The following is a 16,293-nucleotide window of genomic DNA, read 5'->3' on the forward strand; positions in this document are numbered from 1 at the left end:
TCGGGTCTCTGCGCCACTTCAGTACTATCTTTCAGTGTGTAAAGTACATAGCAGGGGGCGGGTAGCGCCTCTTTCTTCGGGCAGCAGTTCAACAACAGGTAATGGCCGTATAATAACTTCTTTTCTTGCTAGCTCAGCAGTTTAACTCTCGGGGCAGGTCCGAAGCCTTTTACCATGTAACGTTCCCCTAAAATGTAAAGACACTTGGTATCAATTCTATCTTTTTAAACTACATATTGGGATAGAGAGTGCTTAACCCTCTTGAGCTCCCACTCATATTGCATTGAGGTGAACTTATTTTCACAACCGTTTCTTCCTTAACGTAATGTAAATTGTCTCCTTCTATAAGTCACCTCTTTAGTATGGGATTAGCCCTTGCATTAGAGGCCTAGTGCCAAGTAGGTTTTAATAAGGCGTATTTGGAGTACAGTTTCGCCTCCTCTCAAGTTGGTATTGTGGAGGCCTTGTAATATTTATGTTTCTTCACTGAATAGGCCTCAGTAGGTTGGGTATTTTTACCCCTGTGTATATGTCCTTGGAGGACAGCTTGAACGTGGAGTTTGGTGTGGCCTTTGATAGGCTTGAACTTAAGAGCGGGTTGCTCTTTCTAAAATTTTGTTTTCTGCGTGCCTCAAGGAGGGTTTACTGTGTAATTGGGAGCAAGTGCTTCTGGGCATGATTGGGGTCTTCTGCCCCTTTGTTGAATCCTGTATATCGTAAGGTTGGGCTTATAGCTCAAGAATTGTGTGTCTGGCTCTCGGAGCCCAAATTCTGTAACTCTGTAATTGTACATTCTCGATTTGTGTTTCGGCTACTGAGTACCTGTTATATATGTTATTTCTTAATCTTGAAAAGAAAATATAACCTTGTTAAATTTTAAATTAACTTTAATTTCGTAGATTGAGACCTGTTCATCCCAGCACCTTCTTTCACCTCTGCACATCCACAAAACTCCGTAATAAGTGGTAGCAGAGCGTGGTTGAATGGGTCTCAATTTAGCCCCTTTTGACGGCTAAACATTGCTTTGATTCGAACTCTAACAATTTTCTCTGTTGCTGGATTTTTCCTTTTCGTTTTTCAAAATTGTTTAATTTTTTGTCAGCATGTCCGGCCCTCGTGAGGTTCTTCATCCTTTCTATTTGCGTAAAGAGGAATTAATTTACGAACTATCTCTCAGAAATGTTCAATCTGGAGGCACGGTTGCAGTCGACTCCAATAAGCTAAAAGATTCCCTTGATTTGCCTATTACCATCCCGACTTTGGGAGAGAAAGAGATTGACGACGCTCTCTCCACGATCAATAATAATACTACTGAGCTAGCATCTGTAGTTAGTTTTTTTTGAAGAAAATGATCCATCACCTAATCAACTGAAAAGAGTACAGGCTAGGTTGTACCACTTTTATAATAGGGTGTGTGATCTATTGTCTCTGAAGTTAAATGACCTTCAGGGTAAGGAAGCTAGTGCCCTTGCTGAAAACTTGTCCGAAATGTCTAGTAAGGTTAGTCAGTTGTTATCTGGATCTGCGACTTCCAAAATCGACCAGCCTATGATCGTAAACATAGTAAATGTGGAGGATTCCTCTAAAGAGGAAGGAAAGGATACTGAGGCGACCACACAACGAACATCTGCCCCATCAGAATCAGTGTCAGATCGTCGCAAGTCCATTCCACCCTTCGTGTTAGATAATGCTCCTTCTGAATCTGCTTCTCCGCCACTTAGGCCCCTTCCTACTACGTCTCCTGGTTTCAGCAGTTTACCCCATCCATTAGCTATGTTGCTTAGAGGTATCTCTAAGTTTTCGGTTAACTCTACCAGTGACGTAATTGCATTTTTACGGTTTTTAGTTGAGTTTCAGGACCATGCTCTTGTTTTTTCTCTTTCTCCGTGTCAAATTTTGCAGATAATTTATCCCTATGCAATTGGTGTTCTCTCGGACAAAATTGTTAGAGCAATAGCTGAACAGTCATCTATTGAAGATTTTCATGCACACCTTCTTGCAAATTTCATTCCTGCTCGTGCGAGGTCATCTCTAATTCAGAAGTACTATTATCGAGTACAGAGACTGGATGAAAATCTTGCTGATTTCATACAGGACATTAAATTCTATACCAGGGTGTTTGCTCTTCATTTTCCTGAAGATCAAATTGTTCAGGCTATTGTAAAAGGTATTTCTCCACCTCACCGATCATACTTGTGTTTTGCGTCGCGTCCGCAAACTTACGCTGAGCTAGAAGCTATGGCTGTGTCGGCCGATGGAGTTAGATACGCCGATTCCTTGCGTGTCACGAAAGAACCCCCTCCTTCTTTTAGTAATCCTCGGCCTCCACCTCGCCGATCAGTCACACCCCGTAAATGTTATGCTTACGGGTCGCCTGACCATCTTCGCAATAAATGTCCATTGATCAAATCGAGTAGGACAAATAGTGGAGCAGGTTCATCACAAGGCTGTTTTAAATGCGCCGCGTTCTCCCATATTGCCAAGAACTGCCCTAATACCAACAGCACCCCCTCTTGCTCAACTTCGGGTGCAACTTCCAACAACAATCAAAAGTCACTAGTGGGTTCGGCTGAGTCGACTAATCCACCTTCCCGAGGCTCAGCCCCAGGTAAACAGGTCGAAAATTCAGGGAAAATTCAGTCTTCAAATTTATCTTTTGAATGCCCCAAAGAATGTCTTAGGATTGCGGCGGACTGCCCCGCACCCGTACCTTTTCTCAAAATTGAGTTAAATAATGAACCTGTAACTGCTCTTTTAGATTCAGGCAGTTTTTGTTCAATTATTTCGGCTCAATGGTATTCGAAATTGAAATCTATTTGTAAACTTCCTGACTATTGCTCATCTCCTGTTCAATATGTTTCGGCAAATTCTTCTCCATTAGAAATTTTAGGTTCCTTAAAAGCCAAAATTCGTATTTTTAAATTTACTTGGAAAGTTAAATTGTTTGTGGCCAAGCACTTGTCTTGCCCCATTATATTGGGAGCTGACTTCATTTCTCACACTGGTCTTGTGCTCGATCTTGCACTTTCAAATTTGCGTCTAATTGTAAAATCCCCTTATTGAAATGTAATTCTGCATCATGTGCATCTATTTCGCCTACCGAGGATGAGATGTTGTTAGACCTTAGACATCTACCTGAGGAGCAGGCTGATAGTATTCGTAAGTTCTGTCAGTCGTTTCCAGAGGTGTTCTCTGATACCCTTGGTGTTACTGACCTTATTGAATACAAAATAGAGGTCACGGATTCGATTCCTGTCCGTTTTCCACCATATAGGCTATCTCCACCTAAAATGAAGGATCTGAAAAAAATCGTTGATCAAATGTTAAAGGATGGTATTATTCTTCACCTATTTTTCTAGTCCCGAAACCCCAAGGTGGCTTCAGGCCGATGATTGATTATAGGGCTCTCAATCGGAAGGTGGTGTTGCAATCTGTGCCCCTTCCTGACCTTCATTCTTGTTTTTCATGGTTTCGTAAAGCTAAATTCTTTACTATCTTGGAACTGAATCAGGCCTATAATCAAATTCCCCTAGCTGAAGAGTCTAAACACCTTACAGCTTTTGCCACGGATTGGAATTGTATGAATACAACCGCGTGCCTTTCGGGCTCCCCACGGGAGCAGCTGTAGTCACTAGACTGCTAGATAGGGTCTTCTCCGACATCAAATTCGAGTACTTGTATCACTATCTTGATGATGTCGTCGTATTTTCGGAGACTTTTGCAGAACATCTAGATCATCTGCGAGAAGTTCTTAATCGCCTTCGTAAGGCTGGGTTAACTGTGAAGTTGTCCAAGGTCGCCTTCGCTAAGTCTTCAATGTCATTCCTAGGGCATATTGTCTCGCCCGATGGTGTTGCTGTCGATCATTCTAGAACACAGGCCATCCGTGATATTAAACCTCCCAAGGACATCAAAGGGATCGCCAGGTTCATTGGTATGGTGAATTTCTTCAGGAAGTTTATCCCTAACTTCGCTAATAGAGCGGCGTCCTTGAACCTTCTTCGTAGGAAAGGCATCAAATTTGAGTGGGGACCTTCTCAACAAGCCGCTTTTGAAGATCTTAAATTAGCTCTGTGTAATGCCCCTGTTCTGTCTATGCCCGATTTCTCCAAAAAAATTCATCGTCCAAACCGACGCGTCGTCGTCGGCGGTAGCTGCAGTCCTTCTTCAAGAGACTGAACTAGGGAGACGACCCATTGCCTATGCCTCTAGGAATCTATCGGCTCAAGAATCCAAGTATTCCATCTATGAGCTCGAAGGTTTGGCAGTCTTATTTGCCTTAGAAAAGTTCCGTCTCTATCTGGAACATGTCAAATTCGACTTGGAGACGGATAATCAAGCCCTAAGATGGGTCTTAGGTAGGCCGCGTCGTACTGGTCGTATAGCCCGGTGGGCAATCCGAACTTCGGCATTCCAATTTGACGTTAGGCATATCAGAGGTACTGAAAATGTTGTCGCAGACGGACTCAGCCGTATGTTTTCCAATGACGTCGCGACCCATGAATCGGCCGATAGTTCGTCACCTCCCGAGTCCATAATATCTGAGGTTAATGCCATCTTAACAGATGCTCCCATGCTCTTTAGGGACACTGAGAAATATCAACGTGAAGTTCCGACGCTGGCTCCGATAATGGAAACTCTTTCTTCTGGGGAACACGTCGTCCCTTATGTACTGAGGAATGGGGTTTTATGTTGCCCTTCGAAGCATGATAAGATGATGAAAGTTGTCGTTCCAGCTGTTCTTGTACCTATGATCTTCAAGTACTATCATGAGACCCCATTAGAGGGGCATCTAGGCATCTTTAAAACTCGTGAGAAGATTCGTGAAAGGTTCATCTGGAAAGGTATGGACGGTGAAATCCCTGAACTAGTAAAGGCTTGTAAATCTTGTTTGCTTAGTAAACCAACTATGTCCACCAAGATAGGCCTTTTGTCTTCTCATCAAGCGTTGCGCCCCATGGAACGTCTCTACATCGATTACGTAGGACCCTTCCCCCAGTCAAAGAAGAATGCCAACAAGTTCATCTTTGTATATGTAGACGGTTTTACTAGATTTTCCTGGTTATTTCCGACTAAGCTGGCTACCGCTCAGTCCACCATTACTTGTCTAAATTCAATCTTTGCTTCTTTTGGTCTGTGTCAATATATTGTGTCTGATAATGCTAAGGCTTTCACATCTAATCTATTTCGTAAATTCTATTTTGGCCTGTCCATCTCTCATGTGACAACTTCTGCTTATTATCCTCAACGGTCTCTGGCTGAACGGGTTAATCGTAATCTCAGGTCGGCCCTTATTGCCTATCATCATGAAGATCATTCTAGGTGGGACACGTCCCTGCATTGGTTAGCTTTTGCTTTGAACTCGGCTGTTCATGAATCACATAAATTTACTCCAGCTTCGCTGATGTTCAAGTTTGTTCCCAACACGCCGCTCTCTAACCTCTGGTCTCTGTGTGACATTCTACCCGAGACAATAGATCCAGATAATATTAAAGATCTTTGGAAGAAGGCTAAAGCCAATCTTAAAGTGTCTCATGAAAAAGTTAGGGAAAGATATGATCGTGGACGGAGACCCACCAATTTGAAGGTAGGTGACCAGGTGATGGTCAAAAATCTTGTTCCCGCGGGCAAGCTTGCCCCCAGATTTCATGGGCCGTGTATTATTCTCGATTTACTTACTCCCGTTACCTTATTACTAAGCAATCCAGCCACCGAGAGGATATTTAGGGTTCATCTGTCGCAGGTGAAACCTGTGTAGCTTCCGCGCTAACGTAGCAGATTTTATATTTGCTTTAACATTTTTGAAAGTATTCGGAAGGTTATATTTTTTTTTGGGGGGGGGGTGTTGCATTTTGAGGCCTTCTGCCCATGGAGTCAGGTCCCTTGTGTGTAAGCATTTATTGTAAACCTTCCCCGACCAGTTAAACTGCCATCTTGTCCTTACCATGGCCATTACCACGCTCCCGTCTCCTGCTCAACAACACACAGTGGCTTTTAAATGAAATAAATATTTCCTCGCCGCTGGCCCCTCAACCTCGCCACAAAGACTGTACCCTAAAATAATTATGGTCCTACAAAATTCTGCCGCCGAGCTTTAATGTTTCAGTGCTCCCGCAGCAGCGCGGCGCCGTACCGCCACTGAGGTGGGGTAAGGGCCCACCCCTCTCCAGTGAGGCCAACCAGTGTACGGCGAGCCGGAGTCCTCCTCCCGGCCAAGGCTGATGTGCGGCGCACAACCTGCAACTCGCCCGCGACCTGTATATTCGCCGTGCCTCAACTCCACTACTCCTCTCATAGTGCGGGGGAGCGGTATCTCAGGGTACATCCACCGAGTTTCTGGTTTAGAATCGTTAACAACAAAGTAAGAAGATGAAATTTCGTGTCCCTGTTTCACGGTGAAGCAGCCCTTCAGGTATACCTCTAGTACAGGTATGATACATGTACCACTTCAGCGACATTACCGGTCTTTCGGTAATTACGAAAGTACCGGAACTCTAAACACCGGGTTTTCGCGGACGTCAGCTTCCAGCTACTAACTGTTATTCAGGCACAGAGAAACAAGCGAATTAGTCACCTACATAAATGGAATAGCTAAGAACTTCAACGTTTATTCCCCTAACTTAAAAATTTATCAGAAGCAAAAATTACCCCTGGTGGGACTCGAACCCACACTCCCCGGTTTAGGAGACCGATGCCTTATCCATTAGGCCACAGGGGCGCTTGACACTTTATCAAAACGATGCAGTTCAACAGGAGCTAAATGATTATATACAAAAATTAGAAAATTAAGGAAGCTCCAAACATTTTTCTCTTTCTTTCTTTCTTTCGGTATAAGTCCAGGATCCGCCGGCACGGGCGAGCACGGGCTCCACGGCCGCTGCTTGTGCGTCTATATGACGTCATATATGACGTGTTTGGCGAGCTGATGTTTGTAGGCATGGCGGATAATTCGAAGGGACTTGTAGCGGCCGCTAAATGTATGAATTAATGGTCTGTTATATTTTGCTGTTTGAGACTGCGTAACACAATTTACAGGCACTAGATTGGGTTACAACTTGACTAGTTGGTTCGTGAAATAGGTATTAACGGTACGATATGATGGGGCTGACTTGATGTCGCGAAAACTTTAGGAGTATTAAGCACGTCCGGCAAGTACGAAAAGCATTGGTCTCGTTTGGTTAGGTCCGGCTAGTGGCAAAACCATCGGTCTGGGGACAAACAAAGGGAAGCCCCCAGGTTAGAACCGCGAAGAGACCAACAGGTCTCTAGCATCCCTTACGAAAGCAGTTGTGTTTCACCGAATACCACTGATAGTTTCAGGTTAGGTAGTGATCCACCGAAAACCACTTGTAGTGACAGGTTAGGTTGTGATCCACCAAAAACCACTGGTAGTGACACGTTAGGTTAGGTTTGGTTAGGTGCGACAGCATTGCTAATCGAACGGAGTGGTCCACCGGAAACCACTGATGGTGAAGGTTAGGTTGTGATCCACCAAAAACCACTGATAGTGACAGGTTAGGTTGTGATCCACCGAAAACCACTGGTAGTGACACGTTAGGTTAGGTTTGGTTAGGCGCGACAGCATTGCTAATTGAACGGGGTGATCCACCGAAAACTACTGATAGTGACACGTTAGGTTAGGTTTGGTTAGGTGCGACAGCATTGCTAATTGAACGAAGTGATCCACCGAAAACTACTGATAGTGACACGTTAGGTTAGGTTTGGTTAGGTGCGACAGCATTGCTAATTGAACGGAGTGATCAACCGAAAACCACTGATAGTGAAGATTAGGTTGTGATCCACCAAAAACCACTGATAGTGACAGGTTAGGTTGTGATCCACCGAAAACCACTGGTAGTGACACGTTAGGTTAGGTTTGGTTAGGTGCGACAGCACTGCTAATTGAACGGAGTGATCCACCGAAAACCACTGATAGTGACAGGTTAGGTTGTGATCCACCGAAAACCACTGGTAGTGACACGTTAGGTTAGGTTTGGTTAGGTGCGACAGCATTGCTAATTGAACGGAGTGATCCACGGAAAACCACTGATAGTGACAGGTTACGTTGTGATCCAAAGAAAACCACTGGTAGTGAGAGGATAGGTTAGGTTCGGTTAGGTGCGACAGCATTGCTAATTCAGCGACTGTTGTTGGAAGTACACTTTTGGTGATCACGTCACGAATGGGAAGGCAGCACTATACATACGAGTATACTGCAATCACTGAGACAGGATATGAATATATGGGTACTCACCATAAGTTGACAGAGGAGTGGACAGAAGATGGACTTCTTGTGTTTACGTAGATGTACTCCCTCTTAAAATTATAATTACTAGTATGGATACAGCACCAAACAGGAGTTGTTTTGGCTAGTTGTACTTCGTCTTAAAACAATAATCACGACTATTACGGAGCTGGACACACAACTCGATTGTTTCTGTCTAGTAATACTTCCTCTTAAAACAATAATCACGACTATGACAGAGCTGGACACACAACTCAATTGCTTTCTTCTAGTTGTAAGCCTACTTCCTCTTAAGACAGTAATCACGACTATAACATAGCTGGAGACACGACACACGACTGGTTTGTTTTCGTCTGTTATTTAGTTGTACTCCCTCTTCAAACAATAATCACAGTGCCGGTATTGAAACTCGTGATTTGAGTTTGAGTCCGCCTCTGTGGTGTAGTGGTTAGCGTGATTAGCTGCCACCCCCGGAGGCCCGGGTTCGATTCCCGGCTCTGCCACGAAAATTTGAAAAGTGGTATGAGGGCTGGAACGGGGTCCACTCAGCCTCGGGAGGTCAACTGAGTAGAGGTGGGTTCGATTCCCACCTCAGCCATCCTGGAAGTGGTTTTCCGTGGTTTCCCACTTCTCCTCCAGGCGAATGCCGGGATGGTACCTAACATAAGGCCACGGCCGCTTCCTTCCCTCTTCCTTGTCTATCCCTTCCAATCTTCCCATCCCTCCACAAGGCCCCTGTTCAGCATAGCAGGTGAGGCCGCCTGGGCGAGGTACTGGTCATTCTCCCCAGTTGTATCCCTGACCAAGAGTCTGAAGCTCCAGGACACTGCCCTTGAGGCGGTAGAGGTGGGATCCCTCGCTGTGTCCGAGGGAAAAGCCGACCCTGGAGGGTAAACAGATGATGATGATGATGTTGATGATGATTTGAGTTTGATGTATTCTTGTTCCTCGTAGAAGTTAAGTTGGCAACAGTTGAGAGAGAGACGACAGAGTCATCTTTTGGGGGTAATTATTAATTACTTTGCAATGCCATCTCTATTACTGGTAATGTACTATATGTATCTCTATATACATCGTTTACACCTCTAATTATCAAGTAATATGTTAGCTGAGTGGGTAAGCTGATGAACTACGGAGTTGGAGATCGCTGGTTCAAGACGACCTATCGCCAGGAATTTATGACAGGTAAGTAAAATGAGTATAGTATGCGAATATGTAAGTGGAATAAGTACGTATAAATTAGGTTAAATGGACGCCGATGAAATACAGGCGGAAGTTGAAAGAAGGTGAAGACGTAGAAAGTAAATGCGAAATTTCTTCAGTATGTTTTGACTTCTCCCCACCCGAAACCCCTCCTTCCAAGGAGGTCCCGTAAGTATGTCGTCATAGCTGTGCCGGCGAATTCTGGCCTTGTTCCTTTCTTTCTTCCTTTCTTTCCTTCTTTCTAATCTGGTTTACCCTCCAGGATTTGTTTTTCTCGTAGGACTAAGCCAGGGTTCACTCCTCTACCGCCTCAAGGCAGTGACCTGGAGTGTGAGACTTTCAGTCGGGGAATACAACTGGGGAGGCGGACCAGTGATATAAGATTATTAGATTTAGAAGAAGAAAAACAAGTTACACATAAACTACCGCAGATGGAGTTTAGCATTTACAACCTTTCTTAACTCCCTTGCACATGCGTAAGTAATGAAAATATGTTCTTTTTCATCTGTTTACCCTCCAGGGTCGTTTCTTCCCTCGACACAACGGGGGATACCACCTCTACTGCATCAAGGGCAGTGTCTTTTAGCGTGATGCTTTGGGTCGTTGTTACATCTGGGAAGGAGGACCAGTAACTCGCCCACGTCCTCTTACATGCCATGTAGAAATGCGACTTGGATGGGGGGTGGGCGAATGACGGGCAGATGGGAAGTGATGGGCAAAGACGAAGAAGGAAGCAGCCGTGGCGTTAATTTAGGTAACATCCCGATATTTGACTGGAGGAGGAGTGGTAAACCACGGATACCCCTTTCAGAATGCAGAGGTGGGAATTGAAGCTCCCTCTACTCAATTGACCTCCCAGAACAGAGTGGGGCCCCTGCCAGGCCGTGCACCACTTTGGAAAATTCGTGGCAAAATAGGGACCCCAAACCACGCCTTCGGGTTTGGCAGCTAATCACGCTAACCACCACACCACAAAGGCGGACAGTTAAAACACACTGTATTAATTTAATCGGACGTTACCGAAAGAAACTGTAATATTAACTCTGAGAGCATTACAATATCAATGTTCAGGTACTCAAATCTGATATTTTCTCTGACTTGGGAACGTGCTTATTCTTACTTTTTAAACCGGGCGGGTTGTCCGCCTCTGCGGTGTAGGGTTTAGTGTGATTAGCTGCCACAGCCGGAGGCCCGGGTTCGATTTCCTGCTTTGCCACGAAATTTGGATAGTGGTACGATATTTGGAACGAGGTTCACTCAGTCTTGGGAGGTAGACTGAGTACAGCTGGGTTCGATTCCCATCTCAGGCAACCTGGAAGCGGTTTTCCGTGGTTTCCCACTTCTCAACTAGGCAAATGCCAGGACGGTACCTAACAAAAGACCACGGCCGCTTCCTTCCCTCATACTCGTCTATCCCTTCCAAAATTCCAATCCCACACCAAAGCCCCTAATCAGCATAGCAGGTGAGGCCGCCGAGGCGAGGTACTGGTCATCCTCCCTGTTTATCCCGGACCCAGTGCCTCAAGCTCAAGGACCCTGCCCTTGAGTTGGTAGAGTGGGATCCCTCTCTGACTCCGAGAGAAAAACATACCCTGGAGAGTAAACGGAATAAGAACAAGAAGAAAAGAAGAAACCGGACGAGTTGGCCGTGCAGTATTGGGCGCGCAGCTATGAGTTCAGATCCGGGAGATAGTGGGTTCGAACGGCACTGTCGGCAGAACTGAAGATACTTTCCCGTGCTTTCCTTTATTCACACCACGCAAATGCTGGGACTGTACCTTAATTAAGGCCACGGCCGCTTCCTTCCACTTTCCAGGCCTTTCCTCTCCCATCGTCGCAATAAGACCTATCTGTTTCATTGCCACGTAAAGCAAAAGGAAAAGAAAAAACCGTCCTTACTTCGGAACTTAAACCAAATCATTGTAAATCTTGTGTGGGATCCAATAGTTTCCTACTCAAGACATGGCCAATACTGTGTTAGTTTAGAGACGGTAAAAAGGAGTAGTTCACTTCTCAACTAAATATGGTATCACTCGCAACAAAATATATAACTTACAAATAACATCATTAGCTGGCACACTTAGAGGCTTGGGTTCGATTCCCCGCTCTGCTACGAAACTTGAAAAGTGGTACGTAGGCTGGAACGAGCTCCACTCAGCCTCGGGAGGCCAACTGAGTATAGGGAGGTTTGATACCCACCTCAGAATCCTAGAAGGGGTTTTCCGTGGTTTACCCCTTCTTCTCCAGTCATATGGCGGGATGGTACCTAATTTAACGCCACGCCTGCTTCCTTCCATAGGAGGTAAGACAACGTGGGCGAGTAACTCGTCATCCTACCCAATTTTCATCCTGACCCAAAGCCTCACGCTCCAGGACACTGCCCTTGAGGGAGTAGAAGTGGGATACCTGGCAGATTCTGAGGGAAGTACCAACACTGAAGTATAAACAGATTAAGAAAGAGGGAAAGAAGTAAATAAATAAATAAATAAAGAAAGAAAGAAAGAAAGAAAGAAAGAAAGAAAGAAAGGAAACTACCATGACCAGTTTTTGTGTGTCTCTGTGATATAATTACTGTAACTTTGTAACTCTCTGTCACGAGGTGGCCACGGGTTCGATTCCCGGCCGGTTCAGGAGTTTTTAATTGTAAATGATTAATATCCCTGGCCTGGGGACTGGGTGTTTGTGTCATGCTTAGCGTTCCCTTCCTCACATTGAACACTTTACACTTCCGCCATTTACATAATATACGCTGGTTCCTCACATCTGGTGCAAGTGGGGCAAGAAAAAAACTTGATAGGTCGACGTTCCGAACAAAGAGCGTTTAAAAAAGTTAAAACTTTGTAACTGTATTGAATCCTTGATATTACAAAATTAGTTTCAACGTTTGTAATTGTGTTAAACGGGCAAATCTATTAGGTAGTAGTAATCCGTGACAATGACTTCTTTCCTTATAACTCATCTCAGTTTGTTCTTCAGGTATCAGCTTAAATGCAGTCTACTAGACATTGCTTGAATTTTAAAGCATCGAGGTAGGGTAATGAAATAAAAATTGCATCGGCCGGGAATCGAACACGGGCCGCCCGCGTGGCAGGCGAGCATTCTACCACTGAACCACCGATGCCCCTTACGGTTGTTTTGTAATGGTGTACATTTTACGCAAGGAATGCTGACAGGTTTAGTTTGCATATGCCTATACGAAGTAATACAATGCATTGCGAGTAACTAAAAAAAAAAAAAAACTCTGCTATTCGCAGTTATTGAAGACGACCACAGATTAATTTACTTTGGATGCATTTTTTCACAAGGTGGAATGATTTGATAAGTCAGGAATGTCAGACACACAACAATTATTTAATTTCACTATTAGCTTTCCATTTCATATGTTGAGTCTTCAACCAGTAAGCAGATTGAATCCTCAAGAAATATCATATATTACATCTTAGGCTCCATTGGAAAGGAATACTGGGGAAACACGGAGTGAGATAGTTTCCCTGTAATTTCCTCGCTCAGATATGAGGTTCTACTCGAGTACATCAGTGAGACAAGCCCAGAATAATAAGAATAATTGAAGTAGTAGTCCACCTCTGTGGTGTAGCGGTTAGTGCGATTAGCTGCCATGACCTCCCAGCAGGATCGCGTTCGATTCCCGGCTCCACCGCGAAATTTGAAAAAGTGGTAGGAGGGCTTGGCAAAGGGATCCAATCAGCTGCGGGAGGTCATCTGAGTAGGCCTAGATGGGAGTTCCATACACACCTCAGGCATGCTCCAAGTGGTTTTCCCTGGATTCCCACTTATCCTCAAATCAAATGCCAAGACGGTACTTGAATTCTGCTTCCTTCCCTCCTCCTTGTCATCCCATCCGATCTTCCATCCCCAGAGCCCCTGTTCACCATAGGCCGCCTGTGCGAAGTACTGCTTCTCTTCTTCTGGTAACGTGTATGGACAACATGCGACATAGTTTAGCATTTTTTTTTTCTAAAACCATTAACAGCACATATCTGTGTTTAATATTTTCGATCGTTGTCACGTCCAGATGCATTTCAGTCCCACTTCCATTATTAGACATACTTCAACATTCTTTTAAAATTGCTAGTTACATTACGTCGCGCCGACACAGATAAGTCTTATGACGACGATGGGACAGGGAAGGGCTGGGAGTGGGGAGGAAGCGCCCGTGGCCTTATTAAGGTACAGACCCAGCATTAGCCTGGTGTGAAAATGGGAAACCACGGAAAATCATTTTCAGGGCTGCCGACTTAGGAGTTCGAACATACTATCTCACGAATACTGCATACTGGCCGCACTTAAGCGACTGCAGCTATCGAGTTCGGTTTTTCAACATTAGAGACCAGTATACGTACACTACTATAAAGTAATGCTGAGCATATCCTCCAATATAATAATAATAATAATAATAATAATAATAATAATAATAATAATAATAATAACAATAGTAACTGTACCGGGCGGTACACCTCCACGCCGCTTATTTAAAAATTGCGCCAGTTGAAACTCCTCTGCTGGAGGAAGTCTGAACTTTATCTACGGTATTAATTTTCACGTTTCTCAGAAGATGTCACTACTTGGAAATTTTGGAGTTTTTGAACTGGGTCATTCTTGATGTATTTTTGTTTTACCTGTCGTAAGAAGTGTGAACTTTCTCTTCTAGAGGACACTACTGAAGATCAACAATGGTGCACCCTTGCTACTCTGTACCTGCCATGCTTGTTATTTTTTTTTATTTTTTATTTTATAAAGAAAATATACCTTGTTAAATTTTACATGAACTCTAATTTCGTAGCTTGAGACCCGTTCACACACGCACCTTCTTTCACCTCTAACTACCACGGAATACTACGTAACAGTAATAATAATAATAATAATAATAATAACAATAATAATAATAATAATAAAAGTAATAATAAAAATAACCGAGTTTCTGGTTTAGAATCGTTAACAACAAAGTAAGAAGATGAAATTTCGTATCCCTGTTTCACGGTGAAGCAGCCCTTCAGGTGTACCTCTAGTACATGTATGATACATGTACCACTTCAGCCACATTACCGGTATTTCGGTAATTACGGAAGTACCGGAACTCTAAACACGGGTTTTCGCGGACGTCAGCTTCCAGCTACTAACTGTTATTCAGGGACAGAGGAACAAGCGAATTAGTCACCTACATAAATGGAATAGCTAAGAACTTCAACGTTTATTCCCCTAACTTAAAAATTTATCAGAAGCAAAAGTTACCCCTGGTGGGACTCGAACCCACAATCCCCGGTTTAGGAGACCGATGCCTTATCCATTAGGCCACAGGGGCGCTTGACACTTTATCAAAACGATGCAGTTCAACAGGAGCTAAATGATTATATACAAAAATGAGAAAATTAAGGAAACTCCAAACATTTTTTTCTTTCCTTCTTTCTTTCTTTCTTTCTTTTTTTTTCTTTCCTTCTAATCTGGTTTACCCTCCAGGATTTGTTTTTCTCGTAGGACTAAGCCAGGATTCACTCCTCTACCGCCTCAAGGCAGTGACCTGCAGTGTGAGACTAGGCGTCGGGGAATACAACTGGGGAGGCGGACCAGTGCTATAAGATTATTAGATTTAGAAGAAGAAAAACAAGTTACACATAAACTACCTCAGATGGAGTTTAGCATTATTTTACAACCTTTCTTATCTCCCTTGCACGTGCTTAAGTAATGAAAATATGTTCTTTTTCATCTGTTTACCCTCCAAGGTCGGTTTTTCCCTCGGACTCAACGGGGGATCCCACCTCTACTGCATCAAGGGCAGTGTCTTTTAGCCTGATGCTTTGGGTCGTTTTTACATCTGGGAAGGAGGACCAGTAACTCGCCCACGTCCTCTTACATGCCATGTAAAAATGCGACTTGTGGGTGGGGGGGCGGGGGGGCGATTGATGGGCAGATTGGAAGTGATGGGCAAAGACGAAGAAGGAAGCAGCCTTGGCGTTAATTTAGGTACCACGGATACCCCTTTGAGAATGCAGAGGTGGGAATCGAAGCTCCCTCTACTCAATTGACCTCCCAGGACAGAGTGGGCCCCCTGCCAGGCCTCACACCACTTTTGAAAATTCGTGGCAAAACAGGGAACCAAACCCGCGCCTTCGGGATTGGCAGCTAATCACGCTAACCACCACACCACAAAGGCGGACAGTTAAAACATACAGAATTAATTTAATCGGATGTTACCAAAGAAACTGTAATATTAACTCTGAGCGCATTACAATATCAATGTTCAGGTACTCAAATCTTATATTTTCTCTGACTTGGGAACGTGCTTATTCTTACTTTTTAAACCGGGCGGGTTGTCCGCCTTTGCGGTGTAGTGTTTAGTGTGATTAGTTGCCCCAGCCGGAGGCTCGGGTTCGATTTCCTGCTTTGCCACGGAATTTGGAATGTGGTACGATATTTGGAACGAGGTCCACTCAGTCTTGGGAGGTAGACTGAGTACAGCTGGGTTCGATTCCCATCTCAGGCAACCTGGAAGTGGTTTTCCGTGGTTTCCCACTTCTCAACAAGGCAAATGCCAGGACGGTACCTAACAAAAGACCACGGCCGCTTCCTTCCCTCATACTCGTCTATCCCTTCCAAAATTCCAATACCACACAAAAGCCCCTGTTCAGCATAGCGGGTGAGGCCGCCGAGGCGAGGTACTGGTCATCCTCCCTGTTTATCCCGGACCCAGTGCCTCAAGCTCAAGGACCCTGCCCTTGAGTTGGTAGAGTGGGATCCCTCTCTGACTCCGAGAGAAAAACCAACCCTGGAGGGTAAACGGAATAAGAACAGGAAGAAAAGAAGAAACCGGACGAGTTGGCCGTGCAGTA

At 44.4% G+C, this 16,293-nt stretch overlaps 3 non-coding genes across 3 annotated transcripts; all 3 read right to left on the reverse strand.

Moving 5' to 3' along the window:
- Nucleotides 1-6,645: 6,645 nt before the first annotated feature.
- On the reverse strand, nt 6,646-6,718 carry TRNAR-CCU (transfer RNA arginine (anticodon CCU)). Its single transcript has one exon. It is a non-coding gene; the product is annotated as a tRNA-Arg (tRNA).
- A 5,780-nt stretch (nt 6,719-12,498) lies between these two features.
- On the reverse strand, nt 12,499-12,569 carry TRNAG-GCC (transfer RNA glycine (anticodon GCC)). The gene has a single exon. It is a non-coding gene; the product is annotated as a tRNA-Gly (tRNA).
- A 2,126-nt stretch (nt 12,570-14,695) lies between these two features.
- On the reverse strand, nt 14,696-14,768 carry TRNAR-CCU (transfer RNA arginine (anticodon CCU)). The gene has a single exon. It is a non-coding gene; the product is annotated as a tRNA-Arg (tRNA).
- Nucleotides 14,769-16,293: the final 1,525 nt, after the last annotated feature.

The sequence above is a fragment of the Anabrus simplex genome, chromosome 1 (assembly GCF_040414725.1).
Source record: "Anabrus simplex isolate iqAnaSimp1 chromosome 1, ASM4041472v1, whole genome shotgun sequence".
NCBI classification, from domain to species: Eukaryota; Metazoa; Arthropoda; class Insecta; order Orthoptera; family Tettigoniidae; genus Anabrus; species Anabrus simplex.